This window comes from Camelina sativa, chromosome 8 (genome assembly GCF_000633955.1).
Source record: "Camelina sativa cultivar DH55 chromosome 8, Cs, whole genome shotgun sequence".
Taxonomy (NCBI): domain Eukaryota; kingdom Viridiplantae; phylum Streptophyta; class Magnoliopsida; order Brassicales; family Brassicaceae; genus Camelina; species Camelina sativa.
The window spans coordinates 26,356,860-26,368,859 of record NC_025692.1 but is presented as its reverse complement, the minus strand read 5'-3'; the positions used below and the strand labels follow the sequence as shown (position 1 = coordinate 26,368,859).

The window sequence follows — 12,000 nt, the reverse complement described above, 5'->3', positions numbered from 1 at the left end:
TACAGGCCGAATTGTCCTCATATATGACCGTTGCTTCTTTGCTGTCGTCCATGCCGCTATCCGTCCATATATGTTGAGTCATCGAACAGAACGCACTAAACCTTCTTTGCTATAACCTGCATCAACAATACCAACTAAAACCTTCTTTGTTATAGTTAGTATAATATAAACCCAAATCTTACCTTCCTTGTAGGTAACATAATAAATACTTAATTTTACTCTAGTGCCTTTGGGTTAGTCAAGAACTAATTCTTGCTAGGAGGTTCACGGCAAAATTTATCTCTGGTCTAGTGTGGCTAGCCAAGACATTAACACTCCTATAGCACTGAGGTATGGCATTTTAGGTCCGAGAATTTCTTCATCGGCCTCCTTTGGACCATATACACCCATTTGTTTCAGTCCATAAAGGTATTTGTCTAGCCTTATGCAGTATTTTCTCGAGAACCACTCTTATAATTGAGCTCTATACCCTCTGGTAATCTCATTTCATTTTCCAGTGGACCATGTAAGTATACGGTTTTAACATCCATTAACCGTAAATCCAGTTTTTCTTTTATAGCCAGACTTATTAAAGTCGTTGCATCCATCACAGGGAGTAAGTCTCCTCATAATCTATTCCTGGTCTTTGAGAGAATCCTTGTGCTATAAGCCGTGCTTTATCTCACGCTTTCATTATTCTAATTTCTCTTTCTTACAAAGACCAACTTATGTCCAACTGGTTTATATCAAGTGTTGTCCTTAAGGTCGGACCAAACACATTTCTCTTCTTTAAAGAGTTTAACTCCACGTCAATGGCTTCTTTCTATTTTAGCCAATCTTTACTTTGAGTGCACTCTCATATAGACGTGAGTTTCTGATCCTCATTTACTTCAAGTGCTACCTTGCATGCAATTATTTCATTAATGTCGACATCTTTGCAGTTCCATTTTATTCTAGACATGATATAGTTTATCGAGCTCTTATTATTATTAATACCTTAAGGACCTTGAGGTTTAGCGTCCCAAACCTCATTGTTGGTACCTTAGGATTTGCCGCGGCCATGTCTATACTTTTTCCTTAACCTCGGTTTTATTTGCACCTTTCTTAGATTTCCGAAGGTTCTTTTCTATGGAACATATTGGTCTATTTAGACTCTGTAGCAACTTGATTATTGTGTTCCTTTTGAACATCAATACGTACTGGTGCATTACAAGCTGGTATGTACGATTTCATAATTCTCCTTTGGGTCATTAAAGGAATCTTGGCAATTGAATAGCTAGCTTTTGCAAATGTACAATCTCGAGGATCTTGCCAATTTAAGGATGTTTGATTCCATAATATTTCTTTGACCAGCTTGTCTTTCTCTCCACCCAATGTAGGGAATTCGGATTCAGCAAACTGACAATCCGTGTATCTGGCCACATATAAATCACCCATAGTTGGCTCAAGATACTTAACAATGGTGGGAGAATCATATCAATATATATTCCCATCCTCCTTTGAGGTCCCATCTTTGTTCTCTGTGATGATGCAATATAAACGGCACACCCGTATATTATTTTAGATGGGATATGTCTGGCTTATGACCCGTTATGCATTTGGGAATATTTATACTCACTAGATGGCCTGATGCGTATAAGTTCTGTTGCATGTAGTACTGTGTGTCCCCAAGCCGACACAAGAAGCTTCGACCTCATGAGTAATGGTCGAGCAATTTATTAAGTACGTTTAATGAAGGATTCATCTAATCCATTCTCTGTATGTTCATGTGCCACAGGGTGGTCCACACTCCCCCCCATGGACATACCATTATTATTAAACGCTTGGGATATAAATTCACCAGCACTATCTAGACTTATAGTCTTAAGTGGAAAATTTCTTTAGTTACATTTGCTGGTGATGGCCTTATAAATGAGTTTCCCTTGTGTACATGCTACACACGTGAGATTGTAGGGATAACTCTTCTCTCTCTTAGGAGTGTGCCAATTTTATTTAATATCAACATACGCATCATGTTAGAAACACGGATGGCCAATCCGGTCATGCCATAAAGTGAATTATTGAACATTTCGTTCATTGCCATATTAGCCTCTATTATATTAATCTTAGCATGGTAAAAACCAGTGGCTAGTGCAAGGTATAGACTTCTAGGATTCTCTTTAGATCCTTGGGTGATTTTAGTAATATATATAGGAACTCTTGGTTTCCTTCACCCTTTATTTCAATATGGAAACCATTCAAATGAATGTCCTTAAAGCTCAATAAGCTTCTCTTAGAGCTGGGTGATTATAATGCAACACTTAGTTCAAAATGTGTGCCATAAAATATATGCCTGGCCGTAGCCTTTACTTAGGCTTGCTATACCCGCTTATCTTTGCTAATATTGGCTTTGTGTGGCTTAATCCACTATCCACCACACTTATTTTCTTGTCCTTAACCATTTCCAATAATGGACAAGGATTTATGTTTTAATATATATTAAAGGAAATAAAATAATTGGATTTAAATCAAAATAATAATTCAATCAAATTCAAAAGCATAGAAATTAAAATAATACACCACATGAGTTTAAATATTTTTCTTTAGGCAATCAAAATCTCATAATCCAATTTAGGAGTTCTGCATGTCTTTATCTTATGGTTTTCTATACCATAATTATTATTACAAGTGGACTTGGTCTTATGTTGCGGGTTTAGATAACCCGCGGCCTTTACCCCGACCACGGCCGAAGCCTAATCGGTTTCTATAGCCTTGACCATCATAATTATGTCTTTGGTAAGTCCCACGACCAGGACCACCATGTCCACTTCTTCCTCGGCCACGGCCATACTTGTCTCTATGGACATAGATAGACTCATTAGTCTCTTTGGCTCTTTAGGCTCTTTAGGATTTTTCTTTGTCATGTCAACCTTGTGAGCTTCATTGCACTTTTCATTTACACATCGGTGACAAACCGATTTAGCCTTGATTTGCGGTTTAAAGGACCCACGGCCCCTACCACCGCGGCCACGGCTTGCCTGGCCCCAACGACCACCACGTCCTCTGCCACCACGGCCATGGCCATAGTGTCTTTTTCTGTGGACGTAGTTGGTCTACGGCCGTAACCATCAAAACGGCTTGCCTGGCCCCAACGACCACCACGTCCTCTGCCACCACGGCCATGGCCATAGTGTCTTTTTCTGTGGACGTAGTTGGACTACGGCCGTAACCATCAAAACGGCTTGCCTGGCCCCAACGACCACCACGTCCTCTGCCACCACGGCCATGGCCATAGTGTCTTTTTCTGTGGACGTAGTTGGACTACGGCCGTAACCATCAAAACGGCTTGCCTGGCCCCAACGACCACCACGTCCTCTGCCACCACGGCCATGGCCATAGTGTCTTTTTCTGTGGACGTAGTTGGACTACGGCCGTAACCATCAAAACGGCTTGCCTGGCCCCAACGACCACCACGTCCTCTGCCACCACGGCCATGGCCATAGTGTCTTTTTCTGTGGACGTAGTTGGTCTCCTTGGGCTCTTTTTCCGGTAATGGGGTTGTACCGGGAGGTCTCATAGCACTATTCATCAACAGCTCATTTTCATGGTACTGTTGCTGAAGTACTATATTGTGAGTACTAAAAGTAGACAAAGTCTTCTCTAGTAACTCTCTCTCCGTGACTTCAGTACCACACAACCTTAGGATTGAGACAATCTTAAAAGCTCTGAGTTATACTCATCCATGGATTGGAATTCCTGGATCCTTAGGTTTTTCGAATTGAGCCTTTGGTAGGAGCACCATCTATTGGTGTCCATATTGTTTTTCAACTCTGTCCAAAGGTCAATAAGATTCTCAATGGTATGGTACTTGGTCCTTGAGACTCTCAGCAAGGTGATGGTGTGTATGCAAAATTGCCTTACATTTATTCTTTTAGTGCAACCATTATCATCCTTAATACACTCACATAGGTACTTTGATTTTACAAAACATGCACCCGATTATATCATGCGGTTTTTAAGACCGAACCATGTAATTCATTTGGATCATGCCATGCGGTGTTTAAGACCGAACCATGGAATCATTTTAGTCTTAGGTCATGCGGTATTTGAGACCGAAACATGCCTTGCCTTTACTTATAATTTCGAACTTAGGTCATGCGGTATTTGAGACCGAAACATGCCTTTATTCTACTCAATTTCGTGGCTTAATATGCATGAACAACAAACCTAGATAGGAACTAGCATGCATGCAATAATTTCCTTTTTCTAGATAAGATTTCCTTTTCTTAAGTTTTCCTTTTCAGTTTTGGATTAAGACAAGTTTTAGGAAATATTTTATTTAAATTTTAGGATAATTACCAAATTAAATTTGGAAGTTATCCTGATAGTTCTAGCAACCTAGAACAGTTCTATGATTTTCGAATTTCATAGTTTTAGGATCCGAAATTTTTTTCTTAATTTACAAGAACAGTTTTATGTTTATAATTGATCCTATATTGTTTCTATGGAAATTCCGAATTCAACAGTCCTAAACAAGTCTATCCAATTTGATATTAATGTTCATGCAACTCTAACAATTTATGCAATTATTGGTTCTTTAATACCCTATGCATAATTCGATTTCATTATGATGCATGAACAACCAAGTTTTAAATCTCCTAGAACAGTTTGATTAACATCTTATGAATCTAACAAATTTAGTTCTAGGTTCTTATGCAACAATCAATCAAGCAATAATAATCAATCAACCAAATTCAAGCTTGATATCTTTTGGTGCAATTCACAAACAATCTAACAGTCCTATGCAACCGATTTTAAAGTTTTACAAGAATAGAACTCTTAAGATTTGTTTGTTTGTATACTTGGATGTTTTATGGTTCAATAGCTGTTAGGGTTCAGATTCGATTATATGGTTCTAAGAGGGTTAGACTTTATTTTACCTTTCACCAATTAGGGTCTGACTGGTTTTGATCTGGGAGCTAAAGACCTCAGATTTCACTCACGAACCTCGATCAGAACCGCTATCAACCCAATCCTCGTACCACTCTCGAACTGCTCTCGGACTGCTCTCGGACAGATCCTCGTACCGCCTACGTACCGCTCTCGGCCGGAACCGCGAACTGCTATCGTCAGGAACCGCGAACTGCGAACGTCAGGAACCGCGAACTGCGAACGTCAGGAACCGCGAACTGCGAACGTCAGGAACCGCGAACTGCGAACGTCAGGAACCGCGAACTGCGAACGTCAGGAACCGCGAACTGCGAACGTCAGGAACCGCGAACCTCGAGCGTCAGGAACCGCGAACGTCAGGAACCGCGAACCGCGAACGTCAGTAACCGCGAACCGCGAACGTCAGGAACTGCGAACCGCGAACGATGATGGATTCCGAACAAGGAGTAATCACCGAGAGTTTTGGATTATCACCGAGAGATCTCCGAGTTTGCCCCGGAACTTGCCGCGTACTGGATCCAAAACGGACGGAAGCTGATCGCCGAAGCTGATCGCCGGAACTTGCCGCGTACTGGATCTTCGAACATGAACTTACCCCGGACTGGCCGCGTACACGGACGGAAGATGATCGCCGAATTTGGGCGGCGGTTTTTAGGGTTTTAGGGTAAGAGATAGAGGCGGCGGCCGATTAGGGTTTTAGGGTTTTAGGGAGGAGAGAAACGGCGGCTGCCTTTAGGGTTTTAGGGTTAGGGTTTTCTCAGCTGACCTTAGAGGCTATCGTGCTGATAACGTGTTATGAAACTAGAGAGTTTAGGGGACGAAATCTCTTGTTCTCATTAATGATAATCGAATGAGGTTACATATATATAGTAGAGTACAAGGGCTAAAGCCCATAAAGCAATAGAGTACATAAGATAGGCCATGGGCCGCGAAGCAATGGCCGATGGGCCGTACATGTGCGGACAGTAAATGGGCCGTAAGGCCATGTCCTAACGGACTGTGAGCGGGCCGGTCTATAGAGTCCACAAGTGTTTTACAACAATGTAAATATTGTAATCCACACTGATCATAGGATTTTGTTCAAAGAAACTACTAATAACCTTTAATTCTGAATGATTTATTTTATGTAGAGTAATTCTAAACTATTAATAAGAAAATGTGTCGGTTTGTGGTTGAAAACGAAAACCAAACGGGCTTTAATTCCTTTTTGAATTGGATCGTTTAAGGCCCACTATGTGTCTTATGAGATATATTGTCAACGACAATTACAAAGGATACTTAAAACTGTCACGTGTCATGTCGTCTAGAAACATACGAGGCACTAACGGGTTACACTCTGTTCCTATGTTTTTTTGGCTCCTCGATACAATATCTCGTCGGTAGTCTGATCCTATATGTTTACCGTTGTACTAAATTTCCATATTTTTTTCCCAAATACATAAAAAAGGAATGGAAAACAAAACCTAATTAAACAGAAAAAGGAAATTTAACAAAACCTAATTAACCTTTTGGGCAACAAAACCTAATTAAACCTTTGCTTATAAATACTCTCTCACACACGCACTCTCTCTTCTATCTTCATTCAGATAATCAGAATTCTCTGTTTTCTCGTTCTTCTTCTTCTTAGGGAAGCGAAAACCAAAAATCGAATCAAACCCTAATCTCTGTTTTCTCCTTCTTCTTCTTGTCTTGAGTCAATCCCCAACGTTCGTGATCAATCTCTCCATCCCCTTGTCTTGAGAGTCGATCTCCAACGATCAAGATTGATCTCCATCCCCTTGTCTTGAGTCAATCCCCAACGTTATCGGTTCTCCTCGCACCCTCAATATTACCGGCGGGGAAGGAGAGAACGTCGGAAGAAAGAGGATAGTAAGAGATCGGGGAAGTGAAAGCTACGACTACGAGTACCTAAGAGAGAGAGAGAAGGTTTCAATGGCTTTTGTCGACAGAATCACATCAGCAGGTACTTAAAAACCTTGTTTTGCGTACTTAGGGTTTACTTGTTACTACTAGAACTTGTTTTACATTATTTGATCTGTTTTTAGGGTTTACTGCTTTTATTTGTTTTGATATTGCAGGCTTTGTTTGGTCACCGTTTAATTTGCCACTGGAAACACGTCCTCGTTTCGCTACTCCTCCAGCAACATCGGCGCCGGCGAGTTCAAGCTCTCTCACCCTGAATATCACCGGCGGTGAAGGAGATAACGTAATTTAATCTTTCTTTTGATTTAGCTTTTTTGTTGGTTCTTTTGCTTTGTTCTGATTTCTTCTTGTTCTTGTGATTTCAGGTTTTCAACAGAAGGAGTTAATGGGTCTAATGAGGAATCAGAATTATAAGGTTGGTTTTACTTGTTACTTACTACATAACCTTGTTACTACCAAAACTTTTTTTCCTTATCTCTGTACTAAGCCTTGTTTTACAGGATTTGATCTGTTTCTGTTTATTCTAACTTGTTTTGGTCAACCGACGGTAAATTTCAGGTCTGATTATGTAAGGATGTTAAGTGTCTCTTGTTTCTTTTGCTTATCATTATATCTTCTCGTTCTGTGATTTCAGGTTTTTCAACCGCTGATTCAAAAGGAGTTGATGGGTCTGCTGAGGAATCAGAATGAAAAGGTTAGTTTACTTGTTACTACGTCCTAAACCTCTTTTTTTGCTTAGCTCTGTTTGTTGCAGATAAGGCTTAAAAATTTGATAGAGAGACTTTCACATCTCTTGGCACTTGCTACTTGTTTTTCTTAGCTTTTTTTGCAGATATGTTCCTCTTCAAGTATCTTGTTCATGTTCTTAAGTTGGATTTCACACCATTAAATAAAGGTACATTACATATGGTGTCTTCATATGTGTTGGTTTTATTTTTGCTGCAGGCTTGGATTGTGTGTTTTTGATGCAGGATCGGTCTTCGATCACTTGTAAAATGCTTTGAAGAAGTTTGATGATGGTCCATTCTTCCTCGGCGAGCTTAGTTTTGGCTTGGTTTTGTCACCGTCTAATTTCAGGTCTGATTTTGTAGGGACGTTGTCTCTTCTTTCTTTTGAGTTAGCTTTTAGTTGGTTAATCTTTTGCTTACTATGATATCTTCTGGATTTCAGGTTTTCAACAAAAGGAGTTAATGTGTCTGATGAGGACTCAAAATTAAAAAGTTCGGTTTACTACGAGTATCTAAGAGAGAAGGTTTCAATGGATTTTGTCGACATAATCACAGCACCAGGTACTTACTTATAGATGCAATTTTCTCTCTTGTTTAACTTTTTTGTCTGAAATCTTAGTTTCATTGTAATGTTGGTTATGCTTTTTGTTTTGTTTTGTTTTCATTGCTTTCCTTGGGGTTTCCTTGTACATGTGTATCTGATTTAGCTGCTGATCAGTTTGGACATCGTTGAGGAGGTACTTGTTACAAAAGTTTTTTGATCTGTTTTTGGTTCATTCTTAGTTAGGGTCAGTATTGAATGACGTTGGGCTATACTTTTTGCAGGCATGGATTGGTCACCGTTTAGTCTCGGCTCTTATTTTGTAAGGACGTTCATTGTCTCTTCATCTTTCTTTGATTTAGCTGTTCAATGTTCTTTTGCTTTGTTGTGATTTCTTCTTTGTTCTGTGATTTCAGGTTTTCAACAGCTGATTGAAAAATGAGTCTGAGGTTGGTTTACTTGCTGTTTACATCTAAATCTCGTTTTACTTAGCTCTATTGCCAATAAGGCTTAACAATTTGGTAGAGAGACTTACACACCTCTTGCTCCTTGTTTTTCTTAGCTCTGTTGCAGATATGTTCCTCTTCAAGTATCTTGTTTATGTTCTTAAGTACTGGATTTCACACCACAATATAAAGGTACGTATGGTGTCTTCATATTTGCAGATACGTCCCTCTTCAAGTATGATATTATTGGTTTTATTTACTGCAGGATTGGATTGGTCATTGTTTAATCTCGGATCTGATTAGGTAAGGACGTTGTCTCTTCTTTCTTTTAAATTTGTTTTTGGTTGGTTCTTTTGCTTACTTCGATATTTTCTTGTTCTGTGATTTCAGGTTTTCAACAGCTGATTTAAACACATGAACAAAGGAGTTGATGAGTCTGACGAATCAGAATCAAAAGGTTGGTTTACTTTTTACTTACTACTAAACTTGTTTCGTTGAGCTCTGTCTGTTGCAGATAAGGGCTGAACAAATTGGTAGAGAGACTTTCACACCTCTTGCTTCTTCTTCTTTTGCTTAGCTTCTGGTTCAGATATGTTCCTCTTGTTCAGTTTCTTAAGTACTGGATTTCACACCACGATATAAAGGTACATATGGTGTCTTCTTCATAGTTTCAAGATTTCTCATTTGTCTTGTGTTATTTGGGGATAATTTCAGAAGCTTGTGTTCTTCTGTGCTTTATAAAACAGGAACTACTCATAGAGCGCCTTAGAGGATGAAGAAGATGGAATAAATTCTGATAACAACAAAGAAGGAGCCATACACTTTACACTAAGGTACTCTTGTTTTCTTCTTTTGCATATATGTTCCTCTTCAAGTATGATGTTATTGGTTTTATTTTGCTGCAGGCTTGGCTTGGTCACCGTTTGATTTTGCTGCATGCTTGGCTTTTTGCAGGTACCTCCTCTTTTCACTTTAGAGGTTCACCATCTCTTTACATTCAAGCTCAGGTACGTACATCCTCTTACTCTCTTTGATTTATAGTCATAGTCATAGACACAATTCAAGTATAAAAGACTAGAAAGAGAAAGAGTGAAACTCGAATACTACATTTTTTATCTAGATAACTTGGATGACTTTTACATTACAACACTTACACATACTTAAAGTGGTTTCTTACCACACACATATACTTGACCTTGAAGACAACTACCACTATTCCTTAGATCTAGACTAGCTAGTTTTACAAGCAAACTAAACACATTACTTTAAACACTTTAAACAACTACAACCTTAAGTAGACTTTAACCAACACAACACTCTTTCTTGTTGGTCTAAACAATCTAATGGTTAGTTTATTGATCATTATGTTAATGGGCCGGCTCGATCCGTCTGTTCACGACTTGTTTTTTTTAATAAGTTTTCACTTTGTTGGATTTAATATACAAGTTAAACCAAAACTTTAACATGCAAAGTCAACTAAACTGTTGTTAGAGAAATTTTTTTTTAAAATGCATACATAACTTTCATTATACATACTACATACATTAGTTGCAGGCTTAGTATGCAGGCTTAGTATGCAGACTTAGTGCTTTGCACAGTGTTGCCTCAAGGGCTTTAAATATTTGACCACAACCGAAGCCGAAGGTGCTTTAACTAAAAATAAAAACTTATTAGCTCAAGTCAAGAAAAGGTCAACATTTCTACAACAGTTGTATTAATTAAAGGTAGTATGTTTGTTATGTTTGGTTTATTCGAAAAATTTAAGATTAATCCGATATTTCGGTATGTTCTACCTACATAACATGATGACAACCCTAACAAATATTAAAAAGTATACTAAATTATTTATTGTGGTCCATTCCTTTAATTGATGATCTTCCTGGATTAGCTTTAAGAAACTACTGTACTAAACTTTTTCATTAGTTCATGTTGTTTTTAACTTTTGAATATTCAAGAAAGAAGAAATATTTACTAGTATAGGTTTTTTTCCTCGAGCGAAGTGATATGTATTAAATTATGTTTCTAGACTTACAGAGACCATCATTATTGCCAAATGTACAGTAGGTCCATCGTTATCGCATTTTTCTTGAGTTTAATCAAGTCTCTTCGAGAAAATCCTAATACTAATGAAATCCTGATACATGAATTATACGCATCTGCAATTTTCATGGCAAGGTGACATGGTCATAACCTACGTATAAAACAGATTAAACTCTTTTGCTGAAGAGTTACAAAATTCAGAGACACATGTCAACGAATAAGGACACGCAAAAACTTAGTAGTGATCAACATGTCAATATAGTCTCCATCGAATAAATCAAAATATTTAATAATCTCGTTGTTGTTACATGAGACCCACAAACATATGATATGGGTCCCTTTTATTTTGTTCTTCAAACTGCCCAGAAAGAAATTGCAGAATCATTTGTCTTAAACCTCTTCAGAATTATACCGACAAGAAAACCAAACAAAAGAAAAAAGAGAGAAGAGACAGAAACAACAGCTTCTCTTGTCTCTTTGCTTCGTCAAATTCATTTTCAAATAGTTCTTCAATAATCTCTCCAGGTACTGTCTTACTTTTGTTCATAATCATTAATCAACATCATAGAGTTCTTCATGAATATTTGTTTTTATGTTGGTATGGGTTTATGCAATAGTACATGTCCTGTTTATTGAAGAATTATAAGGTGAGATGATATAAACACGAGGTTGTCTAAAGTTTAGATTTATGTTTCTTGTTTTGAAAAAGATTGACTAAGACGACAATGAATCCTTTAATTTTGACATAATCTTTGTGGAATTAAGACATAAACTCAACAATTTTAAAGAACCATATGCAGTTGCAGATATTATGGGACTAGATTGTTCAGATATGTGACTGTTTCACAGTTTTCGTATGCTATGTTCCTTAATCATTGATCAAATTCTACTCTTCATACAAATTGATGATTCTTTTTTCCAAATTGCTCTGTTCTGTTCTGTTTTGTTCTGTTCTGTTATGTTATGTTCTCTCTTGAGTTACAATTTCAACAGACAAGATTTGATGCATTCTTTAACATGAAATAAATCCTTCTTTAACTTGTGTGTTCTTTTGTTATAATTTCAGGAGTGTGGGATAAAAAATTGTATCTACAGAGTTAGACTACTCGCAGTTCCACGGTTACTAAGATGATGTGTGACTGAGCTTTAATGTTATGGGTTCATTTGCCGGAAAGTGTGAAATTGTCGAAGAGAAAGAAGACCGTCAGAACTCGATAGTTTATTCCGCCAAGTCAACCACCGCTATTCCACATTCTGGATCAAGCCTTGTGGACGACAAGGATCTGGAGCGACCGGTACTGAAGTTAGGCTATAGAGGTTCACTAGAAGATGATATAAACCAGCTTTTCGAGTCTATAAGTATTCGAACATCCGGAATGATTCCTTCTTACCAAGTTGGTGCAAGTAGTAGCAC

General features: G+C 38.2%; 1 protein-coding gene across 1 annotated transcript in view; it reads left to right on the top strand.

Moving 5' to 3' along the window:
- Nucleotides 11,630–12,000, top strand: part of LOC104708759 (serine/threonine-protein kinase D6PKL1-like) — a 9,476-nt gene continuing 9,105 nt past the window's right edge. The window contains exon 1 of the mRNA XM_010425382.2: nucleotides 11,630–11,714. The gene's annotated coding sequence lies outside the window, so the exon portion shown is untranslated. The remainder of the gene's footprint in view (nucleotides 11,715–12,000) is intronic.